This window comes from Nesoenas mayeri (genome assembly GCF_963082525.1).
Source record: "Nesoenas mayeri genome assembly, chromosome: 2".
NCBI lineage: Eukaryota > Metazoa > Chordata > Aves > Columbiformes > Columbidae > Nesoenas > Nesoenas mayeri.
This window is the reverse complement of record NC_137543.1, coordinates 63,433,536-63,458,393: the sequence shown is the minus strand read 5'-3', so window position 1 is coordinate 63,458,393 and position 24,858 is coordinate 63,433,536. Positions and strand designations below refer to the sequence as shown.

The following is a 24,858-nucleotide window of genomic DNA, read 5'->3' as shown; positions in this document are numbered from 1 at the left end:
GCTAGTGAAAAACAGAAACACGCTAATGTGCTTAGTAGCACTTAAACACATCAAATATTTTTACTAATTTTTCCTTTCGCTGGAACGGTTGCATTAGAAGAAACAGAAGAGTCAAAACTCCTTTTGTTGTAGGACTTTTTTGACTATTATTGCAGCAGTGCATGAGATCTGTTCGAAATATCCTGTGAGATAATCATTTTTACAGAAAACTGGGTTGTCAGAGGCAACCATTAGACAGAGACAAAAACCCCACAAAATGGAGAAAATCAGTTTGAAAGTCTGCTATGTTCATCTTCACACTCCTGTGCTACTACAACCACCTGTTACTGAGCTTTTTGATCTTTTTCAGCAAACAGGATATTGGTGGGTGACATGAAAATAATGCTCATCTCTTGCATTAGAATTTGAAGAGAAAATTTTTAGGTAAACAATTCTGAACAAAAATTCTTGTTTGATCATTATCAGGTTATTTTTACTCTAAAACGCAATATCACTCAGATCTTTAAATACCAGTATTTCTGTTAATTATTATTTTTCTTTTTCATTCAGGCAAGGATATAACATATTATTTAAAAGGGCTGTCAATATCTATTACATTGTCATCCATCCGCTGTTGTCTTCATCCAGTAGGGAATCCTAATTTACCAGGAGAAAGATTTTCTTTCCAGTGCATATATACAATAAGGCCATGTGCCTTAATAGCATGGGTAGTAAGAAACTATGAGTTTGGACAAGTTTTCTGAAAAATGTCTGTCTCCTTGTGGCTGCAGAACACCTCGATTCTCAAGGTTCATTTAGAAAATAAAGATGAATTTTTTTTAAGATGCAAAGGCTTAGAAACAGTGTCTTTTTGCTGCCCCTTTCACATTTATTTGCTGAAAAAGGACACATTTTGAGCCATTTTTCTAAATGTTTGGTGGAGATCTTCTAAAGTTTAGCCACCATGACCATACAGAAAATTCTCAGCAACCAAGTCTAACTTTGGGATTCACCAGTTGCCTACACATAGGTCCCAGCTGGTAACATATCTCATCATCTGCAGATAATGGTATTCTGTTTGACTACGTACACAGCATGAGATTATTCAAGCACTTGCTCTTGTATGAGAGTCTTCTTGGAAAAAAACTTCTTCTGATTCTACTTATAAAAGTACCGTAAGCATTGTGTTACTTTCAAGGACTCGTATATAACAAAAGCATTTATGAAATACACATCACAAAAAGGTTTTATGAAATACGCCAATCTCATAAGTCTTTATAATTAAGATTTGATCTTAAGACTTAAACGATAGTGTTATCAGCTGGAGTTCATGGAAGGGCCATTCATCAAAAATTTCAGATGAGTTCATAATTGGGTCTAGATTATGTTTCCTCTCCATGTGGGGCTTGATATCATTAATCTTGCATCAGCAACCACCACTGCCTCAGTGATGGTTCCTCATTATGGCATGTCGCCATTTTCAGTTCTTTAAAGTGAATAGCCATTCTTTAATCTTAATTCAATAATATTCTGTGAACTTTAATTAAATCATTCTTTGAGTTTATATGACATTGGTCTGATTACCCATTATGAGGCTTTCATGCCCAAACTATAGTTTCCTTACTAAGTCTAACCTATTGGCCAACCAGGTCAATTGTTTCTTATTAAGAATAATAAATGGCCAATTCTAGTACAAAAGTATATATGAAATATTGTTCAAATTTTGCTTTCCTTCCATTCCCTTTCTTTGATTTGTATCTCGAATAATTTCTACTGGACAGTTAATTTAAAAAAAAAAAATCAAGATTAATTTCCCTCTATCAGTTGTTTTCATATTCAGGTAGACATCTCTACAGTGGCTCAAAGAGCAGGCATGAAATAGCGTGTGGGGAATATTTAAAAAAGAAGACGGCATTTTTATTTTCTCTATGCAACAGGAAGCAAACAGAAGAAGAAATTATACAGGCTTTGTAGGCCAAGACACATATGCACTTGCTTTTTCAATACAGAATTTCCAGGAGCTGGCATTCATTAGTAATAGAATTATAATCAGAATGTCTACATTAATAGCTACCAATGCCATCCGTGATCCTAGGGTTTTTATAGAAGCTAAATTTTTATGCGTATATGTAAACAAGCACACTGACATCTGCCTGCATACAAAATTCCCAGAATAATAAAAGAAGCTACACACTGAAAAGTACGGAGATGTTCGACACATTAAGAGAGAGCTGATGCAACTGTGGTATGTAACACAGCTGTACAAGGGCAATCATTTTTCCATTTTGTTTTTCATATACTGTATGACAATCCATATATTGCAGCTGTGACTCTCCTCATTCTCTTATACGCCTTTAGGCCGCAACAGAGGAACCATGCATAATTGTACCTACGCACGCACACATGGGTATTTTTATATATATTTAGATGTGTAACTGTTGTATGCACATCTGTATGCAAAGATATGTTCACGTGTGTAAACACATGACCCACTACCTGCAGGATAATTATTCTTGCTCAAAACTACAAGTAATATGAAAATATGCGAGACTGGTGTTCTAGACTCTTTACCATGATTATTAATCTGTCTTCTAAGAGTGTATTTAGACAGGATTTTGGATCTAATATTACCCTGAGATTTTATGCAAAAAAGGCAGAGATGACCACCTGAAGATTGAAATTGACTGTCTTCTTTTAATGCTGATAAATATTGTTTTCTTTTTGTCATGCTTTCTAACAAAGTTGCCATTTAAAAGTTAAAATATGCAAAAATCTTAACTACCAAAGTTATTTAATGTGCTCCTCAAATTTCAAAAAAAAGCAATATTTTTTTGCCAGTGAAGGAGTGTGAGGAAAGAGGCCGATTCAAAACAGTATTGTCTGTATTCTTAATATAAAATTCTCAGACTTGGAATTGCTTATACTGGCAGTATTCCATCTATTTTTTTCCCTCTGCAATCCTTCCTTCCATGATCTTTTTTAACTCACACTGGAGAGTTTTATCTTCAGGCTTTAGCATGCTGTATGGTAGCCTTCATACTTACAGTAGACTCACATTGCAAACTTCTCACTTCATACTGTAAGGAATTACCAGTAGGATGTTCCTTTCATACAATGGAAATGTTTATCCAAATTAAACTGTTTATCCATAAGAACACACAGTTTATAATCTGACTCAAAGTATTTTTCTAAATCCTCCTCCATCTTCAAAGAGAAATAGCAAACCAAAAAAGTCTTACTTATTGAAGAATTTGTGGGTAGCTGACTTAATAACTCTCCATCTGTTAAGGTTTAAACATGATGCACTTGACAGGTGCAACAGATAAATACAGTAATCACCAGTGAACTTTACAAATAAAGTGACTTTTTTAAAAAAAAAGCAACTATCTATACATTTACTTCCTACTTTTGCAATTTTGCACAGGATAGAAACTCATATTATTTGCCCAAACTACACATAAAAGTGAATTTCTTCCCCCCTCGCCTCAAGTCAGATGAAATTCCAAAGGCAGTTTCTCTTCCCTTTAAACCCAGAACAGCCCCACCCTCGGGGTTAATGCTCTGAAACTTCTTCCCACAGAGGTGGATCGCACCTCACACTAACGTGACACCGAGTCACAGTGCTGCAGGATGCCCATCTGATGGCGTGTGAGTTATGCCCTGGGACTCAGATTCAGACCAGGCAAAGCACAGCGTTACCCAGGTATCTGTTGAGGGTGCGTGACTTTGATTCTAAAATTGCAGGTGGCGCTTCCCCCCGCCCCGACTCACGTTTAGTAAGGTCTCACTAGCCCAAGTTGTGGGGACGAATTGCCGGCCCATGACTTTCGGGCCCGAGAGGGCAGCGAACGAGCAGGGTAGCGAGGTTGCCCCCTCTTGCCTCACCGGAGCCGCGGCCAAATCCAGCTCCCAGTGACCCAAGCCCACTCGCCTCGCCTCCTCTTCCCAGCAGGAGCACGGTGCCCGCCCAGGGTAACGGGCTCCCGTCCCCACTTCGCCCTCAGGGGTCCCCGTCCTGCCCGGCTCCACTGGCGGGGTGCGGGGCCAGGCCGGTGCCCTCACCCGCTGCTGCTTCCTGGTTGCGGGCGGCGCGGCTGCCGAGGGGCGGGCGGCGGGGAGCGGCAGCCGGGCAGCGTTGCAGCCGCCGAGGCGCACCTCCCGCGCAGGTACCGCCGTGCTTGCAAGGGGAGGGCCGGAGACAGGAAAAAGCAACCTAGGAAAGCGGCAGCACCGGGCGGGGGAAACGCGGTCGTGCGGTAGCGGGAGGGGACCCAGACGCGGAGGTTTCTTCCCTCCCCTGGCTGCGAAGTCTGCCGCCCGCCCCTCTCACCTCCCGGCTCGGTCCCTGCCTCTCCCCGCCGCCTCCTCTCTCGGTGGGTGGCGGGGACGGGTGTAGGGGGTGCTGCCCTCTCGTACCTCGGCTGCGCTCCCTGCATGCAGCCCCCGGAGCGCCGCAGCCTAGGAGGACACGCCGGGTGCGTTATTATTTACTCCTTCCTTTATTATTATTGTGTGGTGTGTGTTTTGGTTTTATTTCTGTCCTTCTCTTCGGGCGGGAGCCGTGCAGGGAGCAGGTCGGGAGAGCTGGGGGAGACCCCCGCCGCCACCACCACCAGCTTTGGGGCCGTACCCGCCTCGCACGCCGCGCTCTGCCGTGTTTGTTGTTGTGCTCCGGGGAAGGCGGTGGCAGAGCGAGCGGTTCACCCGGGGCCGCAGGGAGCGGGGGGGGAGCGTTTCGACTTGCTTCTCTTCCTCTTCGCCGTGCCTGCCCTGCGTCCCTCCTCCTCTGCGGGGCAGCCGCAGGGGGCTCGGCGGAGAGCGGGCAGCGCTGGGACACCTGGAGCAGGTGGCGCCGGGACGGACGGGCAGCTCTAGGTGGCCCCTGGGCTCCCTCCTCCGGGACAGGTACTTGGCGGATAGGGCGAGCAGCGCTCGGGGCGGCCCGCCACGATCGGCGGGACGACTAGGGAGGTGAGGGCAGCACCGCCCGGCCCCGCGGAGGTGACTCCTCCTCGGCGCGGGCAGCCGAGGGACTCGGGGCTCCCCCTGCGGCGGGGAAGCGGCGGCCCCGGCCGGAGCCTCTGCCGGTGCGTTACATAACCGGGCGGGTGGACGGACACAGCGTGTCGCGTCCCGGACGGCAGCCGGAGGCCTGGGGTGGGTGCTGTGGGCTTCCGGTTTCACATCGTGGACGCGCACGGAGTTTTAACAGAAACAAGACAACTTCTCTTTTTTTTTTTTTTTTTTTTTTTTTAAAAAAAAAAAAAAAAAACCTCAGGGGGCAAACCCGCGGGGCTGAGGAGCAGGGCAGGTGCTGCGCCCGCCGCCATCCCACCGGCTGCCCCCTCCACCTTCCCCTGCCCTGCCACTCAGCGGTTCTTACCAGGGAATTCCTTGAAGTTTCTGTGCAGAAAGCCTGAGCCGCCCCGGTGGCGGGGTCCGGGCTGCGGGCTGCCGCTGTCAGCGCCCCCACCGCCCCCGTGTCTCCGCCGCCTCCTCCTCTCACCGACTTGAAGCTGCCGAACCTTTGGTGCTGTCACCAGCGTTGCGGTTTCTGTGGAGGGTTTGCCTGTGTTCGAAATAACTCGGTGTGTGTGGTGGGCTACAGCAACAGTGAAGGCTGCAGATTTAGTTTCTTTCTGTGCTTGTGGGGATTTTTATTTTTTATATATTTTTTTATTTTTTCTTTTTTTAAATCGCTGCACGATTAGTCTCGAGAAGAATGTAAACATGTATTTTTGTAGTTTTAAGTAGGTCAGTCATGATAGTGTTTCCTGCGGGCATCACATTTGTCCTTCAGTATATCAGATGCTACACTGGGAGTAATGTTGACTTAAAAAAAATATGAAGAAACTGAAAATAAAGGCTTTCTTGTGAAGAAGCTGAAGTTTCCCACCTTTTCAGTGGGACCAGGATTGAGTCTCAGGAGATCAGGAGTGACAGTGTGTATATTGCACTAGTTTATTTCTGTTATACCTACTAATTATTTTTAAAATGCTGAGGCTAATAAATGTAGCTTTGTGACTGGAGTACTGCTAGTTCACAGATGGAAACAAGTTAACCTGTAGATTGTGGGGTGATTGCGCATAAAGGCTTGAAATGCCTGTCTGGAAGGATGATGAAGTGCTGCCTGTCAGTCAAGGGCAATAATAACAGAGTTCAGAGAACAGCTTTGTTTTATGTTAAACATTTGGTTACTGGTCAGTTGAGTGGGAAACAGTTCTCTAAAGACTTTAAATGGTCTTAATGATAACTGGTGTGAGTCTGTCAAAGCTCTCAAGCATCGTGAATTCTATACTTTTTGTGTTTTACATCAGCTCTGCCTATATGCATTCTGAATTATTCTGAAAAGCACCTATGAGAACACTAAAAAGGCCGTACTGGGTGTGCTGATGTTAAACCACAACGCTGGGATATACCGAATTTCTACTGGCAGTGGCCAAGAGCAGGTGCCTAGAGAGGACTGTGATGGGGACAACTTGAAGTGGTGCTTCCCCAGAATACTCTATCTAGGCAGCTGTGGCTCGAGGATTCCCTTGGGTTGAAGTGTTGCTTTTGTGCTTGACAGACACAGAGTACATTGTATGTTGTGTTCTTTGTTTTTTTGGTTTTTTTTTCTTTGATCTTACACAGTAGTTTTTGAAGCCATATAGACTTTTAGTAAGATTACGGAAAGGTATCTGAAGAAATAGGAGACAAGATGAAGCATTTCACAGACATTATTGATCAGTAGTAAGATGGTCAAAGGGCAGTTTCTAGTTTGCAAAGGCCCATGCATAGAAGTTATATTAATGTATATTAATTTTCCAAACAATGATCATGCATTAGGATCTGAGATAATCCATCTAAAATAAAGCTTGGTATTCATAATGAAGCAAATGGCAGAAAGTGTTATGTTCTTCTAACATCTCCTAATGAAATGGATTCAAATTCATTTTCACTGAATTGGGAGAAAGCCATGAATAAAGTGTTTTGTCAGCTTCACTGGATTTATAATAAGTAGAGAATTAAGAATAGAAATTGAGAGTTTATGCCCTGCTGCACAACTGAAGAATGTGCACAAACTTTCAAAGCTGCTGTTCTATAATGATAATTTCTATGAACTAGGTAGTGAATGGTACGATTGTTACTGTGGTTATAAATGTTGGCCCACCCAGACCCTTTGCTTTATGATAGAAACGGCAGCATGTTACTTAAAAAGAGTTTCATATTCAAATAGTTGCTTAATTTTGTGCGCTCATGAAAATTTTCATGACAAAATTGTTCTTGCATTGGGCTTTATTCCTCATAAAATCAGCTCCCGTGCAATACCTAGATTTCTAGTCAGCTAAGCTCTACATCCTTTTTAAACATAAGCTTGTCAGAATTATAAAAAACAAAGACCCAAAACATATTGCACATGCAGAGAAGGATTGTAGCTGTTCTCAAGGCATGGCAACAACAGAGACTTGATGTTGGTCACCCTGGGAATCGCTAGCATAATTGGGACGTGCTGCTGGCTCTTTCCAGTTCTGAGTTTGAGAAGATGGGTGCTAGTTGTGTGTTGGATTACAAATGAAGGTAAGTGGAATGGTAATAGTAGGATCAAGCAAGAGAGCAATCTGTCCTAGGGAAATACCAGTGTTCTCTTTCTATGTTGCTTGGAGAAAGAGGGAATTTGGAAAATAGATGCTTGCGTCTCAGTACTGCCGCGTATACACAGATTTCCTGTTTATTCTTTTTGTGATGTTTTTATTCCGTACTCCATATAAATTAGCTATATGGTTGAAATAGCCACTTCAGTTATTTATTCCACCAAATAGAACATATCATTATAGTTTAGGCTCTAATCACTCTGCTACATGATTGTTATGACTAATGAAACACTTTCATTGTAAACTGTTGAGAGAAGGCAGATAAAACTGAAATCCATGTCTCAGACTTACTTGCAGGGTAAGTAGCAAAAGCTAGGTGTTCAAAATGATGTGCTGCCAAAAGAGAGTGCTGTGAAAATAGATGAGTGCTCATATGTTAGAACCTGGACAGTTTGGTTCAAGTTTTTGCTTACCAGAACTAAACTGATTTAATTTACATGAGAACATAACAATTATTGACAGTCAACACAATATATGTGTGGATGAAATCTAGTATTCTTTGGCTAATGCACTGGAAGCTTAACCAGTATTTATTGGGCGAGAAGGCTGGAAAGCTTGACGTCTAAGACTTTGGTTTGCATACAGGTTTAAAGTGTAAATTCTGTCATGGATTAAAGGATAGCACAGTCTTCTGGGCAGCTGATGAGGTGTCCAGTCCTGTGATGTTTAATTACCTGAATGATTTTTCTCTCAGGCAAGATGTCACGTTGAAGCTGTGATCCGTGTTTTCTGTGATGAGGCTCTTACTTAAATAAAAGACACCAGTGATGAACAGCAGTAGGTCAGGAACTTTTAGATGCAGTTTTGAATACAGCCAGTTGATAGACTTTTATAAAACAGGCATGTGTCTGGTTTCTTCAAAATGCTTTGTAGAAAATGGGAAGGGAAAAAGCAATTGCAGTTGTTCAGAGTTGTTAGGTGCTTCCAAGAAAAAAATCAGCAGGACGCTGTCGTTTCTGAAGAAGCCTGAATTTATATAAGTTAGCAACCAATGGAAGAATCAGTAAAAGGATGTATGCTTTAGAGCTCAGCTGCTCAAATAGCTGGTGCAGCTGCAGTTTTATACAGATAACCCTAGGCTCCAGTACTTTATTTGCATATTTCTTGTGTTAATATCCATTTTCTGGGGCACCCAGCCTTCTACACAAACTGTTTAATTTGTACTTAATTAGATAATCGGTAAAAAATGAATAAGTTAGTCTCTTGAGGGACGGATCCACTTGCCAAAGGCAGTGGCTGACTCCAGTGGAGATGACATTAGAGCTATGTTACTGTAGCCTTCAATCACGGTTCTGGGTCTTGCTGTACTCATCATTCTGCAGACAGATCCTTCTCACCCAAATGAGACAACATGCGAACGCTGTTCAAGCTAAAGGAGCACAATATGGTGATACTCACTAGGTCATAAATTCAAACGACACAATTGGAATCTGGTTCTCTAGGGGCTTTGCCCACCTGAGGATTTAGACAAAATGTTCGTAGTTATGCTGAGCACTGTAGAATTAGCTGTGGTTGGAAAGTGTGGCACAAAACTTCATTGGCAGCTTTCCACAAGCAAGACAGTGACAGTGTCTAATCTTACAGATTCAGTGACATTAAATAGTGGCTATGTCACACTCAGTTTTATATTTTCTTAACTTAATAATCTCATTTAAATCACTTATGAGTCTTCTGTATTTGTTTCTCTGGTTATTTTAATGTATTAGTTGCACATGAAATAATTTCTTGTACTATCTAATCACCATACACATAGCAAATGTAATCCTGGTTGAATGCTGGTGTCACATGGGCTTTTGGGTATAGTAGTAAATAATTTTTATGTTAATTATGTAGATGATTAGCAATTTCATTGACTTCTGAGGAATAAGTTGTACTCATCTTTTCTTACTTTACCAGCTGTTTTCAGTTTGGCTTTTTTTTTTAAAAGACATTTTCTTGATGTCCAGAAGATATCAGTCACTCTCATTTCAGTTTTCTCCACCTCATCTTCTTAGCTGAGAGGTTTGCAGAGACTGACCCTTCTGTAAAAGGTTGATCATCCTGGGTTTAACTGTTCCATAGAGACTGACATACAACTTCCTACTATTTTCTTTAAAGGATTCAGAATCTATTATGAACAATTTTTCATAGCTAAAGAATTTCTAAATGGCAGATACTTCAACAGTTCCTGACAACAGTATTCGGATTTTAATGTTTTGATTTTCTCCTATTTGGAAAAAAGCTTTATGCTTCTTAACATGCTCAGTTAAAAATAATTAGAGAACTCTTTGGTTAATATAAAGTGAGATCGTTACCATGAGGCTTCTTGCATCATCGGTTGCAGTAACTGTGAAATCCCAACTCTGTTGCTTGGAATAGCTGTAAATCTTGGACATATCCCAGGAAAGCCCACGCAAAGGGCAAGTGAGAGAAAAACAAGAAATAACATGGAAATTTCCAGCCAGCTTTTTTTTCTTCTTCTTCTGTCCTGAACTGATTTTGAAATAACTCAGTAGGGAAGTTAGTTTTCTAAATCTTTACTTCACTATAGCTTTTTATTATTTTTTTTTTTTTTCTGAAGCTTTTGTAAGGCCTTTCAAAGGGGAGAGATTATGAAAGTAATAAACCTGAAAAGATTGATCAAATCAGAATTTAAATATTTGTTTTTTAAAATACACAGTGACTGAAGGTACAATGGTGATTTTTATATTAATCTTTTTTTTTTTTTTTTTTAATGTGAGCTGGTTTTGATCCACGTATCAGCTGTATTAGTTCTGTTTTGCACATTGGAAGGGAAGATGTTTTTTAAATGTCACTTATCTGTATTTTGTTTGAACATGTGCAAAATCTCGTAGTATATAATTGCAGTTTTTAATATTTAGTCCCTTAAACTTTGGGGAAAGCTTGCACATTTGAGAATGTTAAAATTCAAGCCTTCCCAGATGGGTGAAATTGAGAACTGAGGGAATCTAGCATCTAACTATTATAATTTGAAAGTGAGAAAAGAAAATCAAAGCAAATACATACCAACGTATATTCCCGAAATTAATTCAGGCCTGTAGTGTATTTTTATATGTTTACCTGGTGCATTATCTGGTTTCTGCTAAAGAGTTGAAATCTCTGGATCACAAGTGAAAGTATGTTTGTTCTTAGCCTACTTCTCATTTAGAAGTCAGAAAATTCAGGTAAAGCAATGCAGTTGGACAAGTTATAGCTATCTTTGGAATTCAGACACTTGGCAGAGCGAGAGGTCAATACTAACAGACACATAAAGCTGTTCTGGAGAAAGTTTATGTATTGTTTACAACCCTTGTACTTGGTCTTAATGTTTGGTTTCAAACCTTGATTTTCTGAAAGAGATTTTTCAAGAATACAGAAAAGGGAACACTGTTATCAAAGATACAGATATGTTCGTCATATCTGGCTGCATTTTTCAGTCAGTTCTCTGGACTATGGTCTTGTGAATACATGCAAGACCATGAAAAATAATGGTTTTATGCAGTGGGTTAGGTTTGATCAATGACTCCTATAGTACAACAGTAGTCTGTCATCTCAGTGGCAATATATTTGTCCTCCGAAGATTCAAAAAGCGCTGAAATACAGTTGTTCTGTAGTTGTCAGTATTCTGCCAATCTTTTTCTGTTGCAAATTGGGCCATCGTAGTTTCCAATTTAGCATATTCTGGGTGCCCAAGGGTCTTTCAGAGGACAGTGTCTAGCTGCTCCTTCTGTTGCGTCTCAGGATCTGCTGTCAGCCCTTTCTGGACATGGTATTGCCAAGGTGTGGTATGGTGGCAAGAAGCCAACCATGAGGTAGGCTTGTCTTTGTATGTAAGATGTTTCACTGGTAAAACTGTCACAGTAAAATCATAGTTTCCAATGTAGTGGTAGCCTCAGAGCCCTATGGATAGTTGTCCTGTATCATCTACTTAGTATTCGCAGTCCTAATTTTCCTTGATAGAATTCAGATAGATGAACTAAAATAAGGTAGAGTGGCTTTAGGCTGGTAATGCTGGTTGGGTGCATAAAGTGGTAGAGATGATCTTTGCTGTCTTCTCAAGTCTTCCTCACTAACCTAACAGTATCACTTTCACCTTGCCCATTTCAGCTGACCAAATCTCACTCATTCCTCAGGTTTTGTGTAGGCTATGTTAGTGCCTTGATGATGATACACTGTAGACTTTTGGGTTTTTATATAATGCAGTGATTCTTCAGATCCCAATGACAGCTGTTATTGTCCCCTGACCTTAAAATCTGTGCATAAACCTGAGGGTCATCAACATATTCCTAGCTCACAGCCATTTTCTTCTGACTAATATATTTAATAATACATACATATTATTAGAACTTCTGTTGGCTTCCCATTATACCCACTTCCAGGAAGTGTTCCTGGAGTTCATGACAAGTTCATTGAGTAACTGAGGTTCTCAGCTCATCTCAGAAGAGACTTATAATCTTCTGAGATAAGACTTAAGTCCAAAATATCTCATGGTTAATAACAAAACATTGCTTTATGATGTTGTGTAATGTGTTATAATGCTTTTCACTTACCTTACACTCCATCACTGTTATTTCCCAGATGTCAACATCCCTTTTCTACAAAAAAATCAGTCCTTAGTTAAACTCTCTTGTCAAATCTTGTCAATTCTCTGGATGAAATTAGTGTTGGAATGCCATCAGATATCATCTCAGGCAGAGCTTGCAGTGATAGTAAAATAAAGTCATATACTTGGGAATTGTGATGGATTTGGACATCTGCTGGCTTTTTTTGTGTGAAGGACAGCTGTACAACTTTGTGTCTAGAAAGGACCTGTTACAATGAAATTTATGACAGCAAAGGTTGAAGCCAAAACAAGAAAAATAACTAGCCGATGTTTTCAGTACATCTGTAGTATGGGATAAAAAACCGATGAAACAGTACAAAGCAGTAACTTTGCAGATTGATGTGTCCCTTGAAGATTTATCCATAAAGAATGTTATAATAATTATAATAGGAAACTTTCTACCCTTATTGTGTTGTATTCATAGAGTTTTGATAGCTCACACCATTCTAGAGAGCTATTAATAAAATAAGAGCAAAATCCATTATCCCCTAAAATACTAAAATGCACTATCAGGTTACAGAGTGATCCCATTTTAGTTTGGCTCGTTAGTGAAATGGTCACTGAAAAATACTCAGCAATTTGATTCCAGGCATTTTCACCTCTACATTGCTTAGTTCAAAGGAAAAAACACACAGTTCCTGAAAGGATGACCAAAAGACAATGACGAACTGTTGTGGAAATGGTTGCCTGCTGTGCTTCATATGTTAGCAAAAGTTGTGATAGCAGATAGGCTTTTCATATTTTTTAAGTGAGCCTTGATATTAACTCTCCTTTTATTTTTGTAAAAGTAGAAAGAAAAGAAAACAGTGATGTGTTGTCCGCAGTTGTTTTTAGCTTAATATACACACTCAAATAATTGGGATTGACTTGAAGGGGAAAAAAATGCAAATATCTTTTACTTTGGCTCTTTGTTGGGCCTTTTAGACTCTTCCTGCAAATTGTGGAAGTATCAAGGGACTTCTTACTAAACAAAGTGCGTAGCTTCTACAAATAGAAACTCCCTGGTTTGTTGGTTTTTTTTGTGATCTTTTATCTGTATTGTTACTTTGCCCTGACTTGTTTTTGGAAAAGAGATAAGTATAAGCTTCTGCTTGGCTTTCACCAGCATAGTCTGACTCAGCACTGTTCACCTGGAGGGTAGGCAATAATTTGGCTTTGTTTTTGTTTTTCAGAAAGATATTCTTGTAAAATGGAAAAGAGCCCCTAACAGTCTCACAGGGAAAAGTAGTTGTTTTAAAGGGAATTCTAGTAGGTGCTTTTCAGCTGAATGCAGGACTGATGATGTTGAAAAGTTCATGTTAAATTTTGGCCGACTTTTAGAGTGGGTTGCGAAATATTCTTTTCTTCTCCTCCTCCTGTGGTGAAAAGCTTTGCATGTGGTGTGGTTATTTGGTTTGAATTTTTTTTTTTCTCCCCCCTAATTCTAGCTCCTCAACACCATAACCTTCTTTACTAATGAAGGCACTACAGGAAGAAATTTGTGCTCCTGGAAAGCATGAGAAAGGTTGCAAAATAGTTTTCATTACTTTTAATTGGCCTTTTATTATAAATGGTTTGTACATTTCATTTCTGTAAGTAATATTTTGCTCAACTATTAGGCCTTAGTGAGGCCACAACAGTAGGTAGCCACAACAGAAGCGTGCTCCTTGACTTAATGGAGTGATTTGGTACAATGCTGAGTAGCATTGTACCAAATTCAGAATTCTGAACCACAGTTTATATTCTACCATGAGGGACTGTTGTATCAGCCATGAAGTGTATGCTGTACCTGTAGTCTCTTTTGGTTTTGGTGCCTTCCCCCCACAGCTGCGGTGCTCTTAGGTGAATTAGGATTAATAGGAGTTGAGGTTGTTCAGTCGTTCTGGCTCAGTGTGTCAAGCAGCTTTGTAGAGGGTTTTGAAGGACATATTCTGTAGGGCCCTTGTCAGTCACATGACTAAATAAATATGAGCGTACACAGCTCTTTTGATCTGTGTAAATGCACACAATCGAGACAATAGTGAAGGCATTCACTGTACTGGATGCACCTAGATCATTTGTACAGCATGTTTTGAGTATTCCTGAAGTTTCTTCTGTCTTCCTGGATGCATTCTGCCTAAATGTGCATACTCCGCATAATGTACGTATACAATTCCAGCATAGACAGATTCAGCTTAGAAGAGACTTTGGGAAGTCTCTAGTCCATCCTTCTGCCCAAAGTAGAGTCACTCATTAAATCGGACCAAGCAGTGTAGATCCTTGTTTAGTTGCATCTTTAAAAGCTCTGAGGACAGAGATTCCACTGTATTTCAGAGCACGTGCTGGATTATCATCATAGTGTATTTTTTTCCCCTTTATCTAATAAATATTTATAACTTCCTTGGTTTCAGCTGACATTGTTCTCCCCCCATGCGTGTTGGTAAAAAGCCTGGCTCCACCTTTTTAGTAATCTACTTTTAGATATTGGAAACTCACTATTAGGTGCTCCAAAGCTTCTTCCAGGCTGAACAATCCCAATGTCTTCTGCCTCTCCTCATAGGACATGTGCTCCAGCCACCAAATGTCTTTGTGGCCTTTCACTGAACTTACTCCATTTGACTGATGCTTCATAGAGGGCATCCAAAAGTAGACCCAGTAGTGCAGATACCAGAGGAATCGATCATGCATGAAGCAGAACAGTTGCTTCCCTCAGTCCACCTGCTGTGCTTCTGTTGCCAAATCCCAGGATACTTTTAGCTGTCATCGTTGCCCGGTGGGCTGCTGATTCATGTCTTGCCTACTGATGTCGAAGTCCCCCAGATCATTTTCAGCAGAGCTGCTCACCAGTAAGTTAGTCTTCAGGCTGTGCTCACATGAGGTTTCTGTCAGCCCTATCTTAGTCATTCTGAATGGCAACCCTGCCCTCCAGTGAATCAGCTGCACCCCTAACTATTGTGTTGTTTGCAGACTTATTGAATGTTCTGTACACTTGGCCAGGTCGTTAAAGATATTAAACAGGACAGGGCCTCTAAACTATCTACTTGTAACCAGGTTGTGAACAATTAACAGCTACTGTTTGAGCCTGATGATAGAGATAGCGGTTTTTACCATCTAGTAGTCCGTCTGTCTAGACTGTAACTGAGATCAGGTTAGGTGCGAAGATGCTGTGAGAGATGTTGAGTCTTTCTAAAAATCAAGGTAGGTGATACCACTGATCTCCTCTCATCTGCAGATCTCATTATTTTTTGACAGAGAGCAATCATATTGGTCAGGCATGATTTAACCTTGGAAAATCCATGTTGGCGATTCCCAGTCACCACCTTCTCTATATGCCCAGAAATGACATCCGAGTGGGCATATGTCTGAATGTACTATGGGTAGAGACTAACAATGAAAGTAGGCTGGACTGTGATGCTTTCTTTCTCAGTGATCCCTCAGTCTTGTTAACTTGTGCATGATCCCTTTCATGCTCTTCTTTTCTGGATGCCCTCTTGTCCATCTGTAGGTGGTTGAGTGTGTGCTGGTCACAGGATGGAGCACCTGCGTCCTGGGAATGTGGTGATGAATGAGTGGGGACTTCATGTGACCTGGGGGAACAAGCTTGTTAGGAACAGGATATTGCTGCTGGAGTGATTCCTGCTCCCTGTGTGTGAGGAATTTACAAGAAAGGAAGGTAGCAGCAGAAGTGACAGTAAGTTTAATAATTATATTGGTTTGATTGTTGTATTGCTGATCTGCTTATAGCCAGTGGGCTTTGTCTTGGATTCTTTTCTGTATTCATTTAGGTCCTTAATCTTGCCATTAGCTTGATAATAACAAGAAATGGATATGCAGGTGTCAGTGAGAGGACATGTGAAAAATCTTTATTTGCATTCTAATATACATTTAAAGCTTTTTTTTTTTTTTTTTTTGGATGGTTGGTAGTGGATTTTTTTTTTGTTGCTTTTCCTAATATGCATTTGAAACTTCTCCAGTCATGTACTGACTTGCTTTCTTCTAATCATGATTTTGATATTCCCTTATTACTCATAATTTTTTAGGTGTTTGTCCAAGTTTCAACTGGGATAGAGTTAATATTCTTCTTAGTAGCTGGTTGGTATTCCCATTCTAAATCCAGAACACAGCACTATAATTTTGATAAATACTGATATTTTAGTTGTTGCTAAGTAGTAAAGGACTTTTCAGTTTCTCACGCTGTGCCAGAGGCGCAAGAAGCTGGGAGGGGCCACAGCCAGGACAACTGACCCAAACTGGCCAAATGGGTATTCAATACCATATGACGTCATGCTGAGTATATATTTTGAGGGAAGGAGGAGGAAAGGGGGGATATTCAGAGTGATGACATTTGTCTTCCCAAGTAACTACTGCACATGATGGAGCCTGGCTGTCCTGGAGGTGGCTGAACCCCTGTCTGATGATGGGAAGTAGTGAATGAATCCCTTGTTTTGCTTTGCTTGTGTGCGCAACTTTTGCTTTACCTGTTAAACTGTCTTTATCTCAACCCATGAGTTTTACTTTTCTGGATTCTCCTCCCCATCCTGCTGGGGGTGGGGGAGGGAAGGAACAAGCAGCTGTGTGGTGCTTAGTTTCCAGATGGGGTTAAACAACGACAGTGACCTTTGGAAGACACCAGTAGCCCTCAAATGCAATAAGACCCACAGTAAAACTAAGACTTGCTTGATTTGCATGCAGTAAGGAGCAAACAAATTTAACTTGGTTGTATGGTGCTGAGCACTATGTTCATAATGGCTTATTGGGGAATTTAGTATTTCTCAGATCTTATCATTAGCACCACATGCCTTACTGGTTCAGATGTTTAATTTTCCAACTTTTACTGTTATTAATGAGCAATGATTACTCTCCATAGTTCATCACGTATCAAAATACTTCTGTCTTGTGGAGACAGTTGTTCTTAGTTTCATACTGTAGGGAACTACACATAATGGTTTAGGTATTCATTGCGTTATTTCGGCTCTGAAAAACCTCTTGGGAGTAAGGTTATAAATATTTTTAATGAAGCATTTCTCCAGGACCAGTAGCTGAACTGAATGTAAGAGTTGCATTTTACAGATTAGAAATGTTATAGTAACAATCCTGTCATCAGTGAATTAATCAGAAATACAGCTTTCATAATATGTTTTGAATGGCATGTGCAATTAACTAATGATTTTGATGATTCCAGAAGTGTTTAATTGCAGTAAGGTTTTAATACTTCAGGAAAAAAATAATGGGAGATTGAAAGTCATTGTCAGTATTTTAACTCAGTCCTACATGTGCCCCAAAATCAATTTGACAGTTTTTAAACTGAGACTGAAAAATGCGTGCAGGGGAAAAAGTCAGATGCTAAAAGGTAAATAGTACCTCAATAGTAAGTTTTAGATATATAACTTCTTAGTTTTATTTCTAATGTATATGTCTCTTATATTTTAGGAATCTGTGTCTATGCTTTAATTATTTGTGAAGTGTAAAATCACATTTTCCTTTTGTCCAGTTTAGTAATCGCTGCAAATAAAAGATTAACACACAAATAATGACACTGGTAGAATATTACATTTGAAGATGACCAAATGATTAAAGGTATTTCACGACCAGCCAGCTCTGTACTCTAACCTGAGAAAAATAACCAGGGCTTCGTCAAGAAAGCAATTAAATAATTTCGTAATCACTCGTGCATTATGGCAATAACAGTGGCACACGCAAGCATGAAAGCTGGTTTTGCGGTGTCTTCCTGATGCAAACCAGCATGATTGTCTGTGGACTTGCTTGTATAAGAACAGACAGCCCAAACAAGTAAGATCAAATGGATGCAAGAAGATTTTAAGATATTAAAGTCTGTTGTCACACTAGTTTTGCATAGACGATATATAGATTAAAAGGTTATTCTGGTTATGTTTCTTTATGGTATTGATTGTGATTGATCTTGTGATTTTTTTAATTTTTTTTTTTGATTGAGTTGATTTTATGTTGACTCAGTTCCAGCTGGTAATTACATTCTGTTTGTATAAAATTTCTTCCTCTAGTGCCAGTTGAATAAGTTGCTTGTCATTTACTGTTTCAAACATTTTAAGTATTCTCTATCTAAAGGTTGCTGCAATTCAGAAATGTTTGAAATTATTCTTATTTGTATTTGTTTGGTAACCCTGTGCATTGAAGTTATTGAACAGATTTTAATCTTTGTTGCGACTAAAATTGCCACTCTTAAGAGACTGTATTTTTCATAATAATGGTTTATGATCTAGTGGTCTGACTTTACATAGAATACCCATTTTTATGAGTTCTGGTGTCACGCAAGTTCCTGAAAATTAAGCTATCATTAGATGAAACCAAAAGATAGACGTAAGTTATTTCACTTCAAGCCCTGTCATAAAGAACAAGGCTGGCTCCTCATTAGGGAGATTCTCATGATTGCTGTCCTGACAGAAATTTGTAACAGCCTGAAGCAGGCAAGTCACAAAGTAACCAGAAAATAAAAAATTATGTGCAGGGGAAACTGAGGCAAGAAATTATAGTTCAGACTGAACAGAATTCTGAGTAGTGTTGCTATGGGACATACATAGCAATTTTCTGGCCAAGGAAGATTATTTTGTTCTGCTTGCAATACTGTATTTTTAATATAAGGTCATGGGAGGGGAGCATTTGCTTTTGTGAAAAATTTTATATTTTGGATTGTGTTTGGGCCCAGGCAGGCTGCAGTGTGCTAAGGGTAAGCAAGTGATGAGAAATGAGCAAAATATTAATTGTTATCAAAATTATTAGGTGCCCTTCTTTCTGCCATTATTTTATCAAGTTGTGTGTGTCCTAGTCTCACTGTGCATCTGATTTCTTTATTACCTGCTTATTTCTTTTCCCTATGTGGCATTTGAGAGAGCATTTGTGGTATGATCTGCAAATCTTCTCCATTCTAGCAATGTGTAGTGTAATTTTAAGTGCTTTCGGGCTAGCTAGTCATATGATATATTTGGGAAAATAAGGGAAGTTTATGTGCATTACTAATTGAATTTAAGAGTGAATGCGAGTGAACTCTGATGTATCTAAACTGATGAAAGGTTTACATGGAGCTATGTTAAAAAATCCAAAATATTTGTGGTGGTAATTGCTTTCCACCTTGCTTAACTTTAAACATACGAAGTCTGCAGTATTTTTAGCCTATATTTTTAAACATCCTTGGCAGATAATATGTAGGCTGTGGTTTGGGTGTGGAGCTGTGTTTTTGATCAGGGTGTTTTTTTCTGAATTAATAATGTGTGCTTCAAGATAATAAATGGGAGAGGAAATTTATTTATTTATTTATTTATTTTTCCTTCTCCTAGCATTGCTGTAATTTTGTTTTGGTCATTGGCATTATTTTTGGCAGATGCTCAAATACCGAAGTGGGAATGGATTTACTAATAGATACTTATTATAAATGGTAATGCATTAGACTTATTGGATGCACCAGAAGAAGATAATGATTAAAACTGTAGCATTAGCTTGGTAAGGGCAAGTTTGGTCATTCAGAATTATTGTAAGCTATTGGAGTGTTTACTGCAGAGTGCTGGAGGAGGAATGGGATTTTAAGGACTATTTCATAATATAGTCTTGGAGGAATGTTATGAAAATATTGTAAATGGTTACAGTTTGTAAATAGTTTGGGAAATAGTGGTTAAAGTGGCTTGAAGAGCTTTGCATAGTGTCTAGTCTGTTTTGTGCTGAGGATTAAATGTCTCAGATGATTATCCAGTGTAGCAAACAAGCTGAGCAGAAGGCTCCTTGATGTCAGTATCTCTCCAAACACAGTGTGTGACACTGTTGTTCCTGGGTCTGTGGGGGGCAGAGGTGGGTTTTGTGTGTGTCTCACAGCCCTTTCCTGAGGGCAGATGCCCACAAATTTGCAGAAGAGGCCCTGCCATGTTGGTGGAGATCAGCTCCCTCTCTTTCCTGAAGGGTTCAGACCTGTATTTCCCACTCCAGGTTGTAAAGGTAGAGGCTGGTGGGTAGGACTCGTGGCCCTTTTCTTCGGGAGATATGTGTCTTTGTGCAGAGAGAATTACAGTTTTTCTGTACCTTGTACTGATGACTTATGGGCTAAAATGGATGAACAGGAATTCATCAATGAACTCAGAGTGGGGAATAAAGTCAGTTTGTCCAGTCTGCTACACCTCAGTGAAACCCAGCAGGCTAAAAGATAACACATTGCATTTTTTTCTCCCTCTTTCCCTGGGTATCGATACTTTTGTGATTTTTATTTTGTTTGGGTTTTGATCATTTAATCTTTTTTAAAGTCAATTGTCAGTATATGAGCAGCTTCAGCAAAAGGTGGTCCCCTCACTGCTCCGCCCCTACCCTGCAATGCTCCAAGTTCCCTGTCTAGAAATGTGGACTGGAGTATCCTCAGGCAAAAGGAGTTACCTGTGTTATTTGGGGCTGTTCTGCCCTGGCAAGAACCACGCCATTCACTCTTCTGATGTTTAGAAACACTCTTTCAGCTTAGATTTATATGTGGACAGCATGGATTTTCTCTTCTTCTAACACTCATTTGGCTTTGCTTTACTTAGGCTGGACATGTCATGGGCTTTTAGTCTTATCCCTACATAAGAGGCTCCTATTGCTCTCATCATCCTCATATCTTGTTCAGGTAAAAAATTCACGTTGTTAAATATGGCTGACCAGAATCGGACCTTGTATTCAGCTGAGGTTATGCTAGTGGTTTGTATGACATTAATTTTTCGCTATCTTGACTGGAAATATCCCCTCATGATACAGTGTAAGCCTGTTTGTCTTTTTTTTAATTTTCCCGTGCCAGATCACATTGATGACTCACAGTTATCCTGTGATCGAGTCAGACTGATCTTTCCGCTCAGTATCTTCTAAAATGATCCCTGGTTTCCCACATCCTGTGTGAGTACGCTAATCACAAGCTCATTATCTAATGATTTGGGTGACCTCTTGCTATAGCTGTTTTAAAAAAAGGCATGGAAGGGCATATTACAGTGGTTCCTTCTCTGTCTTGTGATAAGCCTGAGCCTGATAGTTAGCATTTTCTGTGTCTGAGAAAATCTGCTGAATTTGAGCTAGGATGGCAGAGAAATAGCCTCATTGTATATTGATGGCATTCTGGTATAAAGTCATGTGAAGCTGCTTGGCAGCGTCATCATGGCTGGAATGTCATTTTGTATGACTGATGACAGAACTTGAAGTCCACAAAGCACTTGCAAAATAAGAAAGGAGGTGTCTGTTGTGATTACAAACCCCAGCATTATGTGGTAGCTGAGAACGGGTTTTCAGAATTACAACTCCACGTTTAAGTTGCTGACATCGGCCTAAGCTTCCGAAGTAGTTTTTCACTTATTGCCTCTAACTTACCTCACCTTTGTTCTGTATCTGTAAAATGAGAGAAACGTTTAACTCCTCCTCAAATTTTGTATATATAAGCTGCAAGACCTTTATGGAAGGAATTTCCTTGCTGTCTTTGCATGCTGTCTGGAATGAAATTCCCTCTTGGTTGAAGGCTGTGGACCATGTCATGATTTTAATGATGGTATTAGAAACAATTTCTTCTTTTAGAAACAGCTAAGAATAAAAGTATAATAGTTTGTCCCCATACTTTACAAGTGCACCTTGTTCAAGAGCAAGATATTCTTGTGATGGGTGCTGTGAATATTATATATAAACTTACTTAACTTTTAATCATATAGTGGATTTGAGGTATATTTTGGTAATAATCTCTGAAGGTGAATACACTGCTAGTCTCCTGGAACACATGTTTTCTTACTCTATTATTTTGACATGTTGCAAGATTTTGTTATGTGTTGGTTTTGGTGTTTGTTTGTTTGTTTGTTTTTTTACACTGAATTTGACATGAATGGGGAACTGCATTGGAAAACTGTGCTGAAGAAATGAGTACTTGGCCTGTCACATTCTTTTGACTTCCTTTTAACGTGATATAAAAAGTCTGATTTTTCTTTTCAATGAAAGAAGGGAAAATAGTTGTCTTAAGAACATTTTGTACATTCTTGTCTTCAAATAGAAATTTTGCCCTGGGTCTGCCATTGTTGTCTTCAATAGTAATTCAGTAATGATCATTTCTCTACTGTCCTTGTACATTGCTTGGATAAATGTTGGGAAAGCAATATTAGTACATGAAACTTAAGATTGAGATAAAACGAGGCAGTGTTTGAGTATGAGGCACAAGTACTTGAAAGCACATTTGAAGAAGCACACAATTACAATAATTGTATCAGGGTGATGTAAAGACTTAAGTGGTTTCTCATGCAGATTTCATTTCCAGGCTTGCTGCTGTCACTTACCAATTATTCAAAACTTACAACTCACATGTTAGTGACTGTAACCTCCTGAAACTCCGATCTAAACAACTAAAGCCCAAAATACCGGGACTAAAATTCCATTTGAAAAGGAGACAAATGTATTTATTTCTCAGATATACAATTATCCTTCGCAAAAAATTATTTTGCTTTCTTTGTCCAGAAAGGAAAGCAAAACATTGTGTCACTGCCAGAGAAAATCCCAAACTGGTGTGGTTTTGTATAGGCATTTGTGAGTACAGAAAAAAATGCTTCTTTACAGCTTTGTAAGTCACTTTGTTCTTAAATTTATTTATTCATTTAGGAGCAGAGAAATTTACAAATCTTTACTTAAGCTTCATGAGGTGTCACTTGCAACTTGCACAGTGAACCATTTCAAGCTAGAGAACTGACTTGTTTGTGTTTATGCTGATGGGCTGTGGATAATGGTAACCTGTTAGGCTGTCACATGAACCTTGAGCACACTCACAAATTAAAATATTAAGGCCTATGTCTCCAACAAATTACTTAAAAAAAAAATACTTTCAGAGCATAATCTCATGCATGAACGCTCAGAAAATCAAGCTACTAAAAGAGGAGGCAAATAGAAGTGAGGAACATAATGCACAAAAAGTGAGAAATGCAAGCATATAGTTAAGGATGCAATTTTTCCATGGCAGAAAAGAAAGATTGGGTTTTGTTCCTCTTTAGGGATGTGTTTATGGGAAGAGAGAGGCATGGCTTTATATCAGTACATTTAGCCAAGAGGGAGTCAGCTTGGAGTACGGTGAAAGTCAGACCCTTTCGTAATATCAATATTTGTCACAAAGCTAACAGAGGAACATTTACAGAAAAGCCTTCTTTTGGTTAATACGTTTACAGTATAGATAGATTGTATATGAAGTCAGAACAGCAGGAGGGAAAGGTCGGGCAGAGAGAGAAGCTTTTTCTTCTTTTTTTTTTTTTTTTTTTTAAATTGAGTTATTTAATTGAGAAGGATATAGGGGGTTCACTGTTTCTCACGGCAAAGTTAATGGTGTCTGGAGAAGCTGAATCATCTTCTGGTACATTCTGTCAGTCTGTTGAATATGAGAAGATAAGAGCCAGCATATAGTGCCTTTGATTCATGTGTGTTTAGAACTGCAGGTGTGCATTTTGTCATCAGTCTCTACAGTGTGCTAATGAAATGCTGATCATCGATGTGGCTGTGTTCACTGGGAAGTTTAGGTGACTGAGCTTTAAAAGGGAGAATATACCATTCACCATTTGGGGAGGACTTGTTTTTCAAAGCAAAGAAGGGGAAAAACATGTGAGTTTTCAAATATATCTTGTTTTTATTCTCATGGCATTTTTTCATTTTTACGTGAAAACAGATGTTAGGTCTTGTCTGACTTCAGAGCACCTTAATCTCAAAAACCGAAAGTCTCCAAGTAACAGGTAATGATACTTGTCTGTACGGTTTCTTGATTGCTCTGTAGTTTTTCCCCCTCTGGTACTGGTAAGATTATTACTTTGGCCTGAAATGCTCTATCATTTCAGTTCAAATTTTACACTTTGTTTTTTTTCTTTTTCCTGGTTAATACTGCACTTACGTTACATATTATTGTATGCTGGTTTACCTTTTAAATAATATTTTAGCATTTAGGACAAGCATGTACATTTTAGTTGTTGACTCATTGAGGCCAAGAGGTGAAGTCCACAGCTGCAAGGTGGACTCCTAAAGGAAATACAGTACTTTAGAAGCAATACTAATGGAAAGTGATGGTCTTAGGAGACTACTGCATGTCTTTACAGTATATAGCATGAGTTTTTCTCTGTTCTTAGCCGTTCTCTCTCTATCTTTCTCTGTCCTGTGTGTGTGGTTTTGTGTGTGTGATCATGTGTCTGATCCTTTACAGAAAGTTGGGAGAAATTGGTCAGTTGAAGCAATCCTAGGTTTTGTATGTTATGCAGACCTAAACAGTCCTCCAGTATGAAATAATGTTTCAGAACTTGGCCCATCTCTCTGAGGGATGGTTTTCTAGGTCTAGGATCCTTGCTAAGGCACGCACAGTCATCTATAAATATGGAAATTGCTGTAATGTCTAGAAAGGCCAGGAAGGGCAAGACTCTGATACACAAGTCACTGTACAAGCATTATTAATTACACCTATCGCTACTAAACTCCTGGTGGCTTCTCTGATTTAAATGTTATGGTTGCCACTGAAATCTTGGGTTTGATCATTTATGACAGAAATGTGTCTGGAATAATGTATTTTTCTGTCAGGAAGGGTTCCTCAGAGAAAGATTTTTGTGGTATTCAAAAGTGAAATAAGGTTTGATCTATGCAGTTTCACAGATAATGAAAAATGTAATCTGTGTTAAATAATGATGAAACCTGTAGGAGATATAAAGCACTTTATTTTATGAAATACTTGAGTTCAGA

The 24,858-nt window shown here is 39.6% G+C and overlaps 1 protein-coding gene across 1 annotated transcript in view; it reads left to right on the top strand.

Moving 5' to 3' along the window:
• Positions 1-4,383: 4,383 nt before the first annotated feature.
• The window catches only part of MBP (myelin basic protein), a gene marked incomplete at its 3' end in the record, with an annotated part of 111,393 nt that continues 90,918 nt past the window's right edge, over positions 4,384-24,858 (top strand). Inside the window, exon 1 of the mRNA XM_080339359.1 lies at positions 4,384-4,454. The remainder of the gene's footprint in view (positions 4,455-24,858) is intronic.